Source organism: Cupressus sempervirens, chromosome 7, assembly GCF_028749045.1.
Source record: "Cupressus sempervirens isolate cs-2001-9-10 chromosome 7, ASM2874904v1, whole genome shotgun sequence".
Taxonomy (NCBI): Eukaryota; Viridiplantae; Streptophyta; class Pinopsida; order Cupressales; family Cupressaceae; genus Cupressus; species Cupressus sempervirens.
In genome coordinates, this window is record NC_143124.1 from 92,020,015 (window position 1) to 92,034,362 (window position 14,348).

Here is a 14,348-nt window from a genome sequence, read left to right on the forward strand (position 1 = left end):
AATATTATAGTTGGCAGCTCAAGTTTTGAAGATTAGTTACTCATTTTTCATGTAGGCATATTTATAGTGGGTGAACTGCAAAAATAAGATAATTTATTTAAATAATCATCTTCCCTCTTATGGAATTTCATGATCAACTTCAACATGATGTCTAACTATCTCTAGCTAATAGTGGGACAATAGTTTCAAGTGGTGGCACAACATCCTCTACTTTATCCTATTCTTGAACACTAGCTATCAAGTGTGGATTATCCTCTTTTGAATCATACTTTATCACCCACTCAATAAAAAATAGTATCATTAGGGAAATTAAATTCAATAATTTCATTTTATTTTATCACAATATCCTTCCATTTTACCTTCAACTATTTTATTTCAAGTTTTAAAGGGCTAAAGAATCTCTCTGCTCTTACAATCTCCTCAATAGTTCTTGTGAACATATAATCATCCTCATTATTTATTATGTCATTCATCCTAAGGATGAAGGAAACACTCAACTCTCCTTCCCAATATATACAAGATTTTACATTATTTTCATCCTTGATGACCAAAGGGAGAAGGTCAAAAATTTTATAAACATACTTAGAAAAATAAAACCATACCCTTCTTTGTGATACTTCCCTATTGATATCAAAATCTAGTAGGTCTACTACATGACTATACAATTCTCGAAATAACTCCTCAACATGCAATTTTTTTTTTATTGTTAAATGAATTTCACTTAACTCATGTTCTCTATTGATCCATTTGTCCCAAAAAATTCTTGTTGTGGTTTCACAATGCATGCCTCATTTCTACTAAAAATGGGGACCCCCTAGTATTTTTTTTTTCCCTAGATCCTTAGTCTGAGGTCTAAGTCATTGTTTGGACTCTACCTAGTGTTTGGGTCCTATTTTTGTCCTCTAATTGGGAAAATCTAGGTGTTAGAATTGAGAAATTTGTAGTTAAAAGTGTGATTTTTGTGTTAAGGTGCATAGTAGCACAGCTAGCCCACATGCACACCTATTAAATGCATAGGTGCACACATCCAAAGGATGTGCATGATCTCAGGTCTATAAATACCTTGAACCACCTTCCCCTCTCCTCATCCTTCTTTGTATGCTCCCTAATCCTGCACCTCCACAACATTGAAGGTGTACAAACCTACAAGAACACAATAGAAACATAAGTTAAAGACACTATAAAGGTGCACATGTGTGCACCTTTATTTATAACTCTAAAATAAAAACACCTAAGGAAAGGTGTACACATGTGCACCTTTCAAATGTAAAACCCACCTACAAGAATATTAAGGTAATGGTGCACAGATGCACACCTTGTCAAGGTGTGCATCTACACACCATTGTTTTAAACCTTAAACACAAAGACCAAGTGATGGTGCACACATGTGTACCCATAAATGTGTGCATGTGTGCACCCTTAGCACTTTTGAGGTTTAGTAAAGTCCCCCATTGCACATGGTCAAATGCAAGGTGCATAGTAGTGCACATGTGTATGTGTGCACCCTGTTAGGGTATGCACTTGCAAAGATGCACAAATACTCAAGGAATAACTTTTTCAAGGTTGTTTAGTGCACCTAGTGCACCTATAGAGGTGTTTAAGGTACACTAAATTGCATTTTAGGCCTTTTTAAGGGGGATTGAGTTGATTTTCTTAAGTTTTGGTGTTCTGGGTCTATTTTTTTGAAATTTAGGATTTGTTAAGGTATAATTTGTAGCTTTTTGGATTGATGATTTTCTATTGTGTGTAGATAAGATGGCTTCCTCATCATCCTCACTTGTAGAAAATATTTCTCCAAAGCTTGTAGTATTCAAATTCCAAGGAACACCTAAGAAATCCTATTTTCATGATAATCATTCGAAGATCATAGACACTGAGTTGGGACACATAGGCTAGAATGCATTCCTAGTACTCTACAATAGGCCTAAAGAGAGGTCTCTGATGGTGTTATCACTTATCAAATTAGGGTTGGTGAATGCCTCATCGCATCCTACGTTAGTGCTATCTACTAACTCTGGTTGAGAACTATTCGTGAAAGGAAAGAGTTGTTAAAAGTATCACAGGAAAGATAGTCTTCAACCTAAGACCAAAGAATATTGAGAATTTTTTCCATCTTCTTAGAGAAGATCAATATGTAAAGATAAATTATCATCAAGCAGAAAGATGGTCTAGGGAGAATGAGAAGAAGGCCATAGAGCTAATTATACAATCATCATTTTTGATTGATAGAACATTTTTGGGATGGAAAGTAGGAAAGGTAAACATGACTAGAGGGTATATGAAGGACGACATCAGTTATACTATTATACTTTTGAGAAGGATTATGGGTTTATTGATAGCTAAGCACCTTCACATCTAGATGGTAAATTTCATAGAGACCATCAAAACAACCAAAATGTCAATTAATTAGGTCACAATACTAAGTGAAAACTTAGACAAAAAACTAGTAGGAGTTAAAGTTGATCCCAAATTTTACATGACATCATATGTGGTGTACTTATTTGTGGCAAGGACAATGACTATCCAAGATTGTATAAGAAGGAAAGCATGCAAGATGCAAATTCTTGGCCCTATGTGGTATATCCTCAATTGGTAAATAAGAAGCTCTCATATCAGATAAAGGAATTCTAGGTAGTGAATGATGCTTTCATATTTGCAACCATCCATTTCATAGAGGTTGATTATGCTAAGAGGATGTCAGTACAGGTAGCAACAAGTATCGCATAGATCGACACTTATTAGATCCAATTTAAAACATTAACTTATCTAAGGGTAGCTAGTATAACAGTGAATCTAAAGAAACTCCTAAGATATCCATCAGATAAGATCATCCTATTGGAAATTGCAAGACAACTCACATTTGAATACGATAGAGTGAGAAAACAAGATAAGAAGACATGGACATGGCCTATTACTATAGGTGCATTTGAGATGAAGAAAAAGTAGGATATTATTGTTAAAAACAATAGTCCACCAAGATAACTAGGGGGGTGGGTTGAATTAGTGTTCCAATAATTAAAACAATTGTCTTCTTTAAAAAAACTTAACCATTCAACCAAGGTAAATGATAACCATATAAAGATGCACATAGACAATTACACCAAATATGTTGACTAGGGAAACCCTTGATTAGAGGGAAAACCCTAGTGAGAATGATGCCCACAAGATGATGTACTAATATAAATATTCCTTGTTAGAGGATAGACCTTGTTAGGAGGCTCTTGTAACATTTAGTACAATGAGTCCCTCTTAGGATACTTTGATTCCCTATTAGGATATTTCAACCCTGTTAGGAGTTGTAGTACAATGTATTCAAGAAGAGCCCACTGCCCAAACATGCAATTTCAACTACAAGAAGAGCTCACTACTCAAAAAAGTAGTTTACTGGTATCTTCTTATTTCCTCTTTACCTTCCTCTATCTTGTTGAATGGACTAATCAATGTCAAACCTTTTAGAATAGGTCACAAACCTTGGATCTAAATACCAAACCTTATATCACTTAGCAAAACCTTGGCAATGGAGTTTCTTAAATCACTTTTGTACTGCTCTACTCAACTTTGCATTCTGCACTCTCTACTACTTATCATCAATCATTCAATCATTTCCAAATACATACCATGATAAAGGAAAATGTCCTTCCTTAATATTGAGTCAATAAAAGAATTCCTAAGTTGGGTGTTAGTACTTCTCAATTAAATATTATAGGACCTCACTAAGATCACATTACACTTAGCGATAACACAAATCTTTCACCTTGCAAATTGAATAACTTTCTGTACATGAAATATTATGATGAGCAAGCTTAGCCATGTCATCACCAACATGTCTTGTTCATGTCGTCAACCACAATATTCTAACAAGTTTACCAAAACATGCCTCTATAAACTCTATCCTAGAATAGACATCACCAAAACCTACATACCTTCTTCTAGAATTATCCTTTCTACTTTTGATGTTAACTATATATAGTAGATACTCCAAAGTATCTTGCATAACCTTGAGTAGTTATCATGCTCAACTAGTCATTTGTACCAGCTTAATCTTTTTGTTGTTCTTCTGTCAGATACTATAGAAAACAACAAACATGCTATGTTGACATCAATGACAAACTCAGTCATGAATGTAACATATCATCAAACTAACCTTCCAACAATCTTTTCAATCTTCTAAAAATCTCCCCCTTTGGCATTAATGGAAACATAGATGAAAAACCATCTAGAACTTAGAATACCAAGAAAAGACAAATAGTCTTCAAATACTCTTCATCAATCACACTCCCCATTGATATAGCTCAATGTATTCTATACCAAACTATTATTTCAAATTCATTCCAAACTCTCCCATAGTTATGTAAAACATCTTCTTAGCATAATGTTTTCCTAAAATACTTCTCACTCATAAGTATAATGTTGTTCATCCCACATTCTCACCCACTCACATCAATGTCAAAGGATTTTGCAACCAACATCTCCTCATCAAATTTTGCAATAACTAATACTTGCTCAATTTAAGTATCAAAAGACACTATTCAAAACAACATCAACAAGAGTCATAAATGACTCTGTCCATCATAGATACTCCCCCATATAAGAAGCATCAACATCCAATCTAGAAATATAATGGTTCTCTATTACCCTAGACTAATGCACTCTTGCATCTTCTTACTCTAATGTAGGAAGGGGCATAACCCCAAGCATGCCTCACAAATACTCAAAATTGTCTTTGGGAAGAGGCTTAGTGAATATATCTGCAATCTACTCTTTTGTGCTTACATACTCCAATTTGATCTCCTTTTCTGCAACTTTTTCTCTCAACACTAGATTCTTGGACATATTTACCATGCTCATGTTGTCACAATGAATAACATCAAGTTCACTAATCTCTATCCTTCAACATCTACTTCATCCAAATATCTTGATTGCAATTATTTTCTATTGCAACATACTCTGCTTCTACTATACTTTGAGATGTACAATCATGCTTATTGCTTGACCAAGAAACCAATCTTCCTCCAAGAAATAAAGATCCTCCACTAGTGCTCTTTCAGTAATCCATACTAGCTTCCCAATCTGCATCAATATAGGCACTTAGAGTGAAATCATTAGATCTATCATACCATAATCTAGATATTGAAGTTCCTTTTAGATATCTAAATATCATTTTCTCTACTACATAATGTGTTTCTCTGAGATCAGATTGGAATATTGCAATAATTCCAATTGCATTTTCTATATCCAACCTTATGCGAGTCAGATATTGCAAACCTCCAATCATAGATTTGTACTTCTTTTTCTCAATAATAGGTGTCTCATCCTAAGTAGATAACTTGTGTCCAGTTACTATAGGTGTTTCCATAGGTTTACATGTTTCCAAACCAAACCTTTTTAGAAAATCCTTCAAGTACTTAGTCTGAGAAATAAAGATTCCCTCTTTATTTTGTAATATCTGCAGTCCTAGGAAATATTTCATCTCTCCTATCATACTCATTTCAAATTCTTTCTTCATTTATTCTAAAAACTTCTTACTTTCTTCATCATTACCTCCAAATATAATATCATCGATAAATATTACCAAAATCATCAAACTATCATTAGTTTCTTTCTAATACAAATTGCTATCTACCATACCTTTTCTATATCCAAGCTTTGTCAAATTCTTGTCCAACCTCTCATACCAAGTTCTGGGTGCTTACTTCAATCCATACAATTCTTTCCTTAGTTTGTAGACAATGTCCTTGTCATTTCTTAGAGGACATCCTTTAGGCTGCTCAATGTATACCTCTTCTTCAAGTTCTCCATTCAAAAATGTTGACTTGACATCCATCTAATACACTTTGAAATTCTTCTATGCTACATAGGCTAAGAATAATCTTGCAACTTCTATTCTAGCCATTGGAGCATAAGCCTCCTCAAAATCTATTCCTTCTTGCTGTGAGTAACCTTTACATAACAATCTTGCTTTTTTTCTTACAACTTCTCCTTACTCATTCATCTTCTTCCTCAGTACCCATTTGGTTCCTATCAAATATTTGTTTGTTGGTCTAGGGACCAATTCCCATGTCTCATTCTTTTCTATCTTATCCAATTCCTCTTTCAGAGCTTGTTTCAAGTAGTCATCTTTACATTCTTCAGCTCAACTTGATATATCAATCATAGTTCTTCATTAAATCTGTTTCTTTTCATCACACCTTTGTCTTTGATTTTGATGATTTGTTCCGATGGGTGATTCTTTATCAAAACATTTTCTACAGTAGGAGTTTTTATCTAAATACTCGGCTATACTAAAGTTTTTGAGCTTTTCTCTCCTTCATTTTGCAAATCATTGTTAGTCTTAAGAAATACCTCATCATTCCTTGGCTTAGTAACAACATCATCATCTAAATTGTAATCAACTATGCTCTCTTGTACTCTGAATTTCTCATCAATTCTCACATTAGCACTTTCCATAATAGTCTTTGTTCTCTTATTATAAAATCTATAAGCCTTGCTTTTCAATGAATAACCAAGAAACATACCTTCATCACTTCTTGCATCAAACCTACCAATGTCATCATCTCTCTTTATTTAACACTTACTCCCAAATATTTTGAAGTACTTAATTGTAGGTGAGTGACCAAACCATAGTTCATAGGGTGCCTTGTTTGTGTCCTTCCTGATTTTAACTATGTTCATAGTGTAGACTTTTGTATTCACTACCTCTCTCCAAAATGTCTTAGATAATTTGTTCTCTGCTAACATAGCTCTAGCTGCTTCTATAACAGACTTGTTTCTTCTCTCTACAATGTCATTTTGTTTAGGGGTTCTCAAAGATGATAGCTATCTCTTAATTCCATTTTATTCACAAAACATGTTAAACTCATTGGAAGTAAATTATCCTCCTTTGTTTGATCTTAAACATTTAATATTCACACCAAATTCATTCTCAAATCTATTCTTGAAAATCTTAAACTTATCAAATGCCTCATATTTCTCTTTAAAAAATGCAACCCACATCATTCTAGAAAAATAATCAGCTAGAATCATAAAATACCTTTAATTATAGAATCATCTTGTCTTTGTATGACTATTGATATTTGTGTGTACAATCTTGAACTTTGTTGTAGTAGTAAACTTCTTTCTGGGAACATAAGTTCTATTATGCTTTGCCAAATTGTGTTATTAAGCTTCACAATCTTTAGCAAATCTTGAATAGAAAACATTTTACTAGTCCTCACAATAGTATAAAAGTTTATCTAATAAAATCTATTAAACCACAACCAACTGCCATCTACCTTTGTAACCAAATATGTCATTTTAGTAGGATTTGCTTGAAATACATTTACCTTTAGATCTAGCTCCTATTCCAATTACTTTTCCATTTTTATCTTTGATCATACATGTCTTTTCTTTGAACTACAACTGATAACCTTTAAACAATCAAAAAATTATACATCCTCAGTATTAGTTTTACCATCAAGAGTTATAGATCCAATACCTTTCACTTGACATGTTGCATTGTTTCCAACTCTGACAATTCCTCCACCCTAACTTTTGAAGTCAACAAACTTGTTCATATCACCAGTCATATGATGCAAACAACCACTATCAATTATCCAATTAGATTTCTTCTCAACCTATGATACCAAAGCTACCTTCTCTATAATTTCCTCTTTGATTGCCACAAATCCAATTTTATCATCACTAGCAATTAATGCGTGATCATCAAAATCATTATCTTCATTTGCATACAAACAATCTCTATCTTTTCTAGATTTATGATTTCCATTATACATTTTCTCCCTTCTAGGACACTTAGATGCATAATGACCATATTCATCACAAGTCAAACACTTAATGATTTTCTTACCTCTTTTCTCTCTTCTTACCAAAAGGGCTACTGCTTCTTCAATCTTTCTTCCTTCCTCATATCTACTGCTACTAGAAAAATCTCCTCTAGCACTTGTGCTCCTTGATAGATTAGATTGAATGTCCAAGGCACTAAAAGTTGTCTCTATTATGGTTAATTCTTCATATTGTCTCAGTTCATTCTCAAATACTTCAAGTCTTCCAAGTAATGTCTCCTTAGTAAAATATTTGGTACATGGTATCAACAACTATATCATATGAACTTTTGGCTTGAATGGTGGTCTTAGAGTCTTCAATATTTCCCATATAACCTCATCATTTTCTTTGTTTCCTCATTGACCTTTAGTATGTGTAATAATTTATGATATGTTACCTATATATGTTCTTACAGATTCATCTTCCATCATCTTAGCATCTTGAGATGCACAAATCCAACTTTGTAGCCTCAACTTCTTAGAATGTGCATCTCCTTCAAAACTATTTTCCAAATCTTTCCAAATCAAATATGAAGTAGGAAGCGATTTTACCTGATTGTAGTCAATCTTAGGAAGAGCAGTCAATAGTGTTTCTCTATCTCTCATGTCACGCATAAAAATGTCTATTTCCACTTTTGAGTAACTTTCCAATTCATTCTCTTTGATGATTATCTTTGCTGATTTTATCAAGATACAATATCCTAGAACCATACACAAAAAATGTGTCTTCATCTTTTCCTTCCAATTGTCATAGTTTGCTCCATCAAACTTCAGACTATCATTCCTAAACATGTGCACTATGGATCCCAAAGTTGTTAAACTTTTTCTACAAGGACCTGATGCTCTAATACCAATTGTTAGAATCAATAGTCTTTCGAGATAACTAAGAGGGGGGTGAATCAGTTATCCAATAATTAAAAAATTTTCCTCTTTAAACAAACTTAACCATTCAACCAAAGTAAACAATATCAATATAAAAATGCACATAAACAATTACACTAGATATTTTGACTAGGGAAACCCTTGATTAGAGGGAAAACCTTGGTGGGAATGATGCCCACAAGATGATGCACTAATATAAATATTCCTTGTTAGAAGATAGACCATGTTAGGAGTCTCTTACACCATTTAGTACAATGAGTCCTTGTTAAGAGACTTTGAATCCATAGTAGGAGTTGTGCCAACCCTATTAGGAGTTGTGGTATAATGTATGCAAGAAGAGCCCATTGCTCAAACATGCAGTTTCAACTACAAGAAGAGCTCACTACTCAAACAAGTAATTTACTGGTATCATCTTATTTCCTCTATACTTTTCTCTATCTTTTCAACCAAACTAATCACTATCAAGCCTTTAGACTAGGTCACAAACCTTAGATCTAAATACCAAGACTCAGATCACTTAGCAAAACATTGGCAATGAAGTTTCCTTCACTTTGGTACTGCTTGGCTCAACTTCACATTCCGCACTCTCTACTACTTATCATCAATCATTCAGTCATTTCCAAATACATACCATGATAAATAAAAATGTCCTTCCTTTATACCAAGTCCATAAAATAATTCCTAAGTCAGTTGTTATTCCTTCTTAATTAATTATTATAGGACCTCACCAAGAACACATTACACTTAGCGATAACACAAATCTTCCACCTTTCAACTCGAATAACTTTCTGTACACAAAATATTATGATGAGGAAGCTTAGCCATGTGATCGCCAACATTTCTTCTTCATGTCCTCAACCTCAATCTTCAAAATATCAAATTTGCTAAGAGATATAACAAGTTTACTAGAACATGCCTCTATAAACTCTATCTTAGAAAAAACATCACTAAAACTTACATAACTTCTTCTAGACTTATCATTTCTACTTTTGATGTTAACTATATATACCATATAATCCAAAGTATCTTGCATAACCTTAGGTGGTTATCATGCTCAACTAGCCATCTGTACCAACTTAATCTCTCCATTATTCTTTTGTCAGATACTATACCAGACATCAAACATTCTATGTTGACATCAATGACAAACTCAGTCATGAATGTGACATACCATCAAACCAATCTTCGAAAAATTTTGCCACCAACAATTATGACTTTTGACTCAGAGTGGGATCAATATCTCTTGGAAGATTACAACCCCCCTCATCCCTATTTTGACAATATTGGTAGAGTTCAACATTTGGTAGGGAAAAAATTTATGCATGAAGATGCCATTGAAGATCATTGGATAAATGCAATAGATGACTATGATATTCGAATAAGGGATTATTATAGGATGACTCTATATTTGCTAGGGAGCACCTTAAAGATAAAGGTCTCGCACAAGGTTGTTCAACAAGACACTCAAGATGTCTTGGATTCCTTGTATAACAAAGACAAGATATATGATAGACCTAATATGAATGTAGAAATTGACAAGGATGAAAATGTAGTTATAAACCACAAGGCTAGGAAAATAATTTAGTTGATAAGGGACTAGATCAAGAAGCCTTTTAACCTTGACCCAGTTCCATAGACTATCACCTTCCAAGCTACAACATGCCCAGTAAAGGGTAAAGTTGAAAAGTTATAGTGCCAACATTCCCTGCCCAATCTCTAGTTAGGCTAAAAATGATATATAAACATGCTGAGCTTGAATTTGAATCACCTCAAGAAGAGCCAGCTCAACCACTAGAGAATGAAAAGCCTTAAGAAGAAGCAAATCAACTTCAAGATACTACAAAAGTGCCCTCACCTAAATAGGAATAGGAACAAGAGAAGGAACTAGAGCAAGAAGCACAAGACATGACGCCACTAGCTCAAGAGGAAGAAGCATCTCCTTCACCTCCTAAGAAAGCTAGGGTTAGACCTATTATGAGAAGGACCAAAAGGAAAAAGATACAAAAGAGGGTTATCCCCATCCCTCAGGTGCCTAAAACTATCCCTGAGGTGGATGAAGAAGAAGAAGAAGAAGATAATCTCCCTTTGAGTCAAAGGACTCGTTTAGCTACGGTTGCTCAAGAAGAGAGAAGAAGAAGCTCCTTGTGACATTGCCATCCATTTGTAAGGAACCTATTTATGTTACCATTTCTAAACATGAGAAAAAATAGTGGAATGATGAATAGGAGGGGCAAGAAAAAAACATTTTCAACATGTCTAATTTTGACTTTATGCCTATGGGAACTAAAATGGTGGGTGATAAGATACGAGATACACCTATGAACCAACCTTTGGGAGAGGATTAGAACCAAATGTCACCTTGTACACAAGGATCTCTAGGTACTTCACCCCGACAATTTCAAGACTAATCTTTCTTAGGCAAAGGTTCAACCACTCCTCTTCCTCCTGTCACTAAAGAACAAGGACAAGAAGTACATGGAGAAGAGCCAAAATAAAGGCCAGTCAATAAAGTATTAGAGGAGGGTCATATACATAAAGAACCTCAGAAAGCTTCCTAGGATATAGAGGTAAGAATTATGGCTACAATAGATACATAAAATCCAAATGTAGATCTCTCTTAGAAGGAGAAGAATTCATAAAGGAGTGATAAGGGGAAAAGAATAGCAAGCCAAATTCCCTCTTCATCCAAATACATGTCTCCTATGGGCACTACACTAGCTTGGTTGAAGAGGGAGATTATGGTTAGACAAAAGAGGTAGCTAAACTTGAACAAAGAGGAGAGTATGGATGAGCTAGTGGAAGCCATCAAGAAGCCCAAGCCACCTATGGGTGATGCATGAACATTTTCCTTCATAATGAAGAACCAAGATTAGGAATTGTTTACACATGTTTCCATCCCTCCTCCACATGCTGACATCAAAGATTTGACTCCTAGTGATTACCAAATCAAGGAGGTCCTCTTAGGAAAGCACACTGTAGACACTACTAAATTTTTGATCACTATAGATGTAAAGGAGGTCTTTAAGAAAAATGAACTCTTGAGAGGCTATTTGCATGAAGATGTGGGCCCCATTGACTTAGATAATCCAAAAATGACTCTTGCTATGACATTAGATAGGAGAGACAAGAAAAGTGTATAGTTGGATTCATTTTTGGGCACATGTCAGAAATGGCTTGAAAATTTTGAGGATAAAGGTGTACAAATTATATAGGCTAATTTGAAACTGTTACACCATGTTCAAATTAATGTAGATAAACTAGTACCCATAGTGGACTAGGATTTTGGGCTGATGGATGAGGTACATACCTAATGCAAGGATGGAGGTGGTGACTATCTCCTTTACTTACTAATTATTTAACTAAGGCTTCTTCCAAGCCTACCAATTATATTATATGTTATCACTTTACATTCTCCAAGGTTAGAGACAAGGTGAACAGCCTACTCCTTATGCCACTCTCACCTATTCCAATTATCTCTATAGAACCCTTCACAATACCCAAATGAAAAACTCACACAATAAAAATACCTCCATCACCTTACATCCTCCAGGACCTTTTCCAACACCATAATTCAAACTACTCCCTATTAATGGTCAAACAATATCCAAGACTCTTTTTACATTCCAAATGATATTTATCAACATTCTGGAATTCGTATAGACCTCCAAATAGTCATACACAAATTTTGAAATATATAATATTTTCACAATCCCTTTGGTAAAAAATTGAATTATTTTATTCTTAATAACATATCCAAAAATGAAGATAATCCAATGGTTCAATAAAAAGATATAGTCCATGTACCGAGACTGAAATTTTTATGATAGTCACATAGTCATCTACAATAATTGACAACTTTCTTCATTCAGACAATGAAATAAAATGATGCTAGACAAACTCTAAGATTCAATAACAATACTATCCTTCACTAAAATATAACTTAGAAGGTCAAGGATCACCACCTTTGAAGAATAAGGAAGAGAGTAATAAAATTACAATCAATAATAGTGCAACAGTAGAAGTTCACAAGAATACATATTTATTATACAAAACCACACACTTGTCCTTCATCTTCCTTCTCCACACATTTTGTCTCTAATTTTAAATGAGAATGTCATGTTTATATAATGACGTTACCTTTTACCTTCCCTAATGGCTTGTCCAAGGTGGATGACTGTTCACCTTCTAACAATTGTCATTTTTACACAAATTGTTGATTACAACTTTTTACCAATTTTTACACTTTTTTTTAAAAATATTTTGCATTTTATGCTCTAATATACTTTCCAAGTATCCTAAATAGGTCTAACATCACATAAATACATCCTAACACTACATTATACTCCAATTATTCCCTTGCATGACATTTTACGACTTTTGACTCACTTTGACCCATAATGCTTCAAACAAGAACTTCGTCAACATGACTTTAATTGCACACTTAGTAACATGAAATGAAATAACTAAATCATTAATCTAACATGACATAAAAACCTACTAATTATTATTCTATATTCCATGTAGATGGTTAGAGTGCCCTGCACCAATACCTAGGAAAGAGACCTTTAAGCACTTCGAGCAATAAAGGGTCAAAGGTATCGTACACTCAAAGAGTTGTATACAATGGATGACATTGATAAACTAGAAGATTGGATTGAGAAGATAAACACTATAAATAAGGTAATGGAAGGATTTCAAATAGATATTTGGAAGTTGAAACACCAAACACAAGGGCAAATTTTGGAAGCTGAGAAGTATTACAGTGATGCCTATCTTGATATTTTTGAAGATGATTCAAGAACTAAATTTATTCTAGTATAATCAGTGGTTCAATGGTTCCAACAAACTATTGAAGATGCTTCATCAAAAAAAAATATCAGACAAGCATTTAGGACAAAAGAGGTACTATTGGAGTTAGACTCTAAACTAGATGATTTTTCATATGTTTGTATGGAGATTAGTAACTACCAAAAAATAGTTAAACACAAGTATAAAGCATTGGATTTTCCAAAAGCTTCCCAAGTGGTAGAGATTATAGAGAAATTCAAGAGAAAACATCCAAACATAGCTCTAGTATAAAGGGGAAGAAAACACAGAAGCTAGAAATTTAGTTTTGACACTTGGCAAAATTTTGGATTTTTTGATCCTACCACCAAGGTGTGCAAGATGCGCTACTCCAAAGGTGCACCAATAGTTAACTACCAGTTCCAAATTTAGAGCTTTTCCTACATCAAAATGCATTCTAACGATAGTTTAACTCCTTGAAACATTTAGAGAAGGAAAAGATTCCATTTTTAGAGGTTTTTTGGACTCTTAGGTCCTCTTACAACTTCCTTCTTCTTATCTACTACTTCTCTCCTTGTTTTAAGACATGTAGATGTTGAAATTCTTTAGAATAACTAAGAGTGGGGTGAATTAGTTATCCAAGGTCCAAATGTATAAATAAAACTTTTCACAGCTTAGTGAACCCATATAACATTTATCATCATGCATGCATCCAAAAGATTATGCAATCACTTAAAACTTGTAGGATACTATCAAGTCGATTTGCAAAAATGCAAACATGAAATATAACAAATTTAGCAACACACTTGACACAATGATTTATGTGAAAACCCAATTTAGGAAAAACCACTAGTAACATGT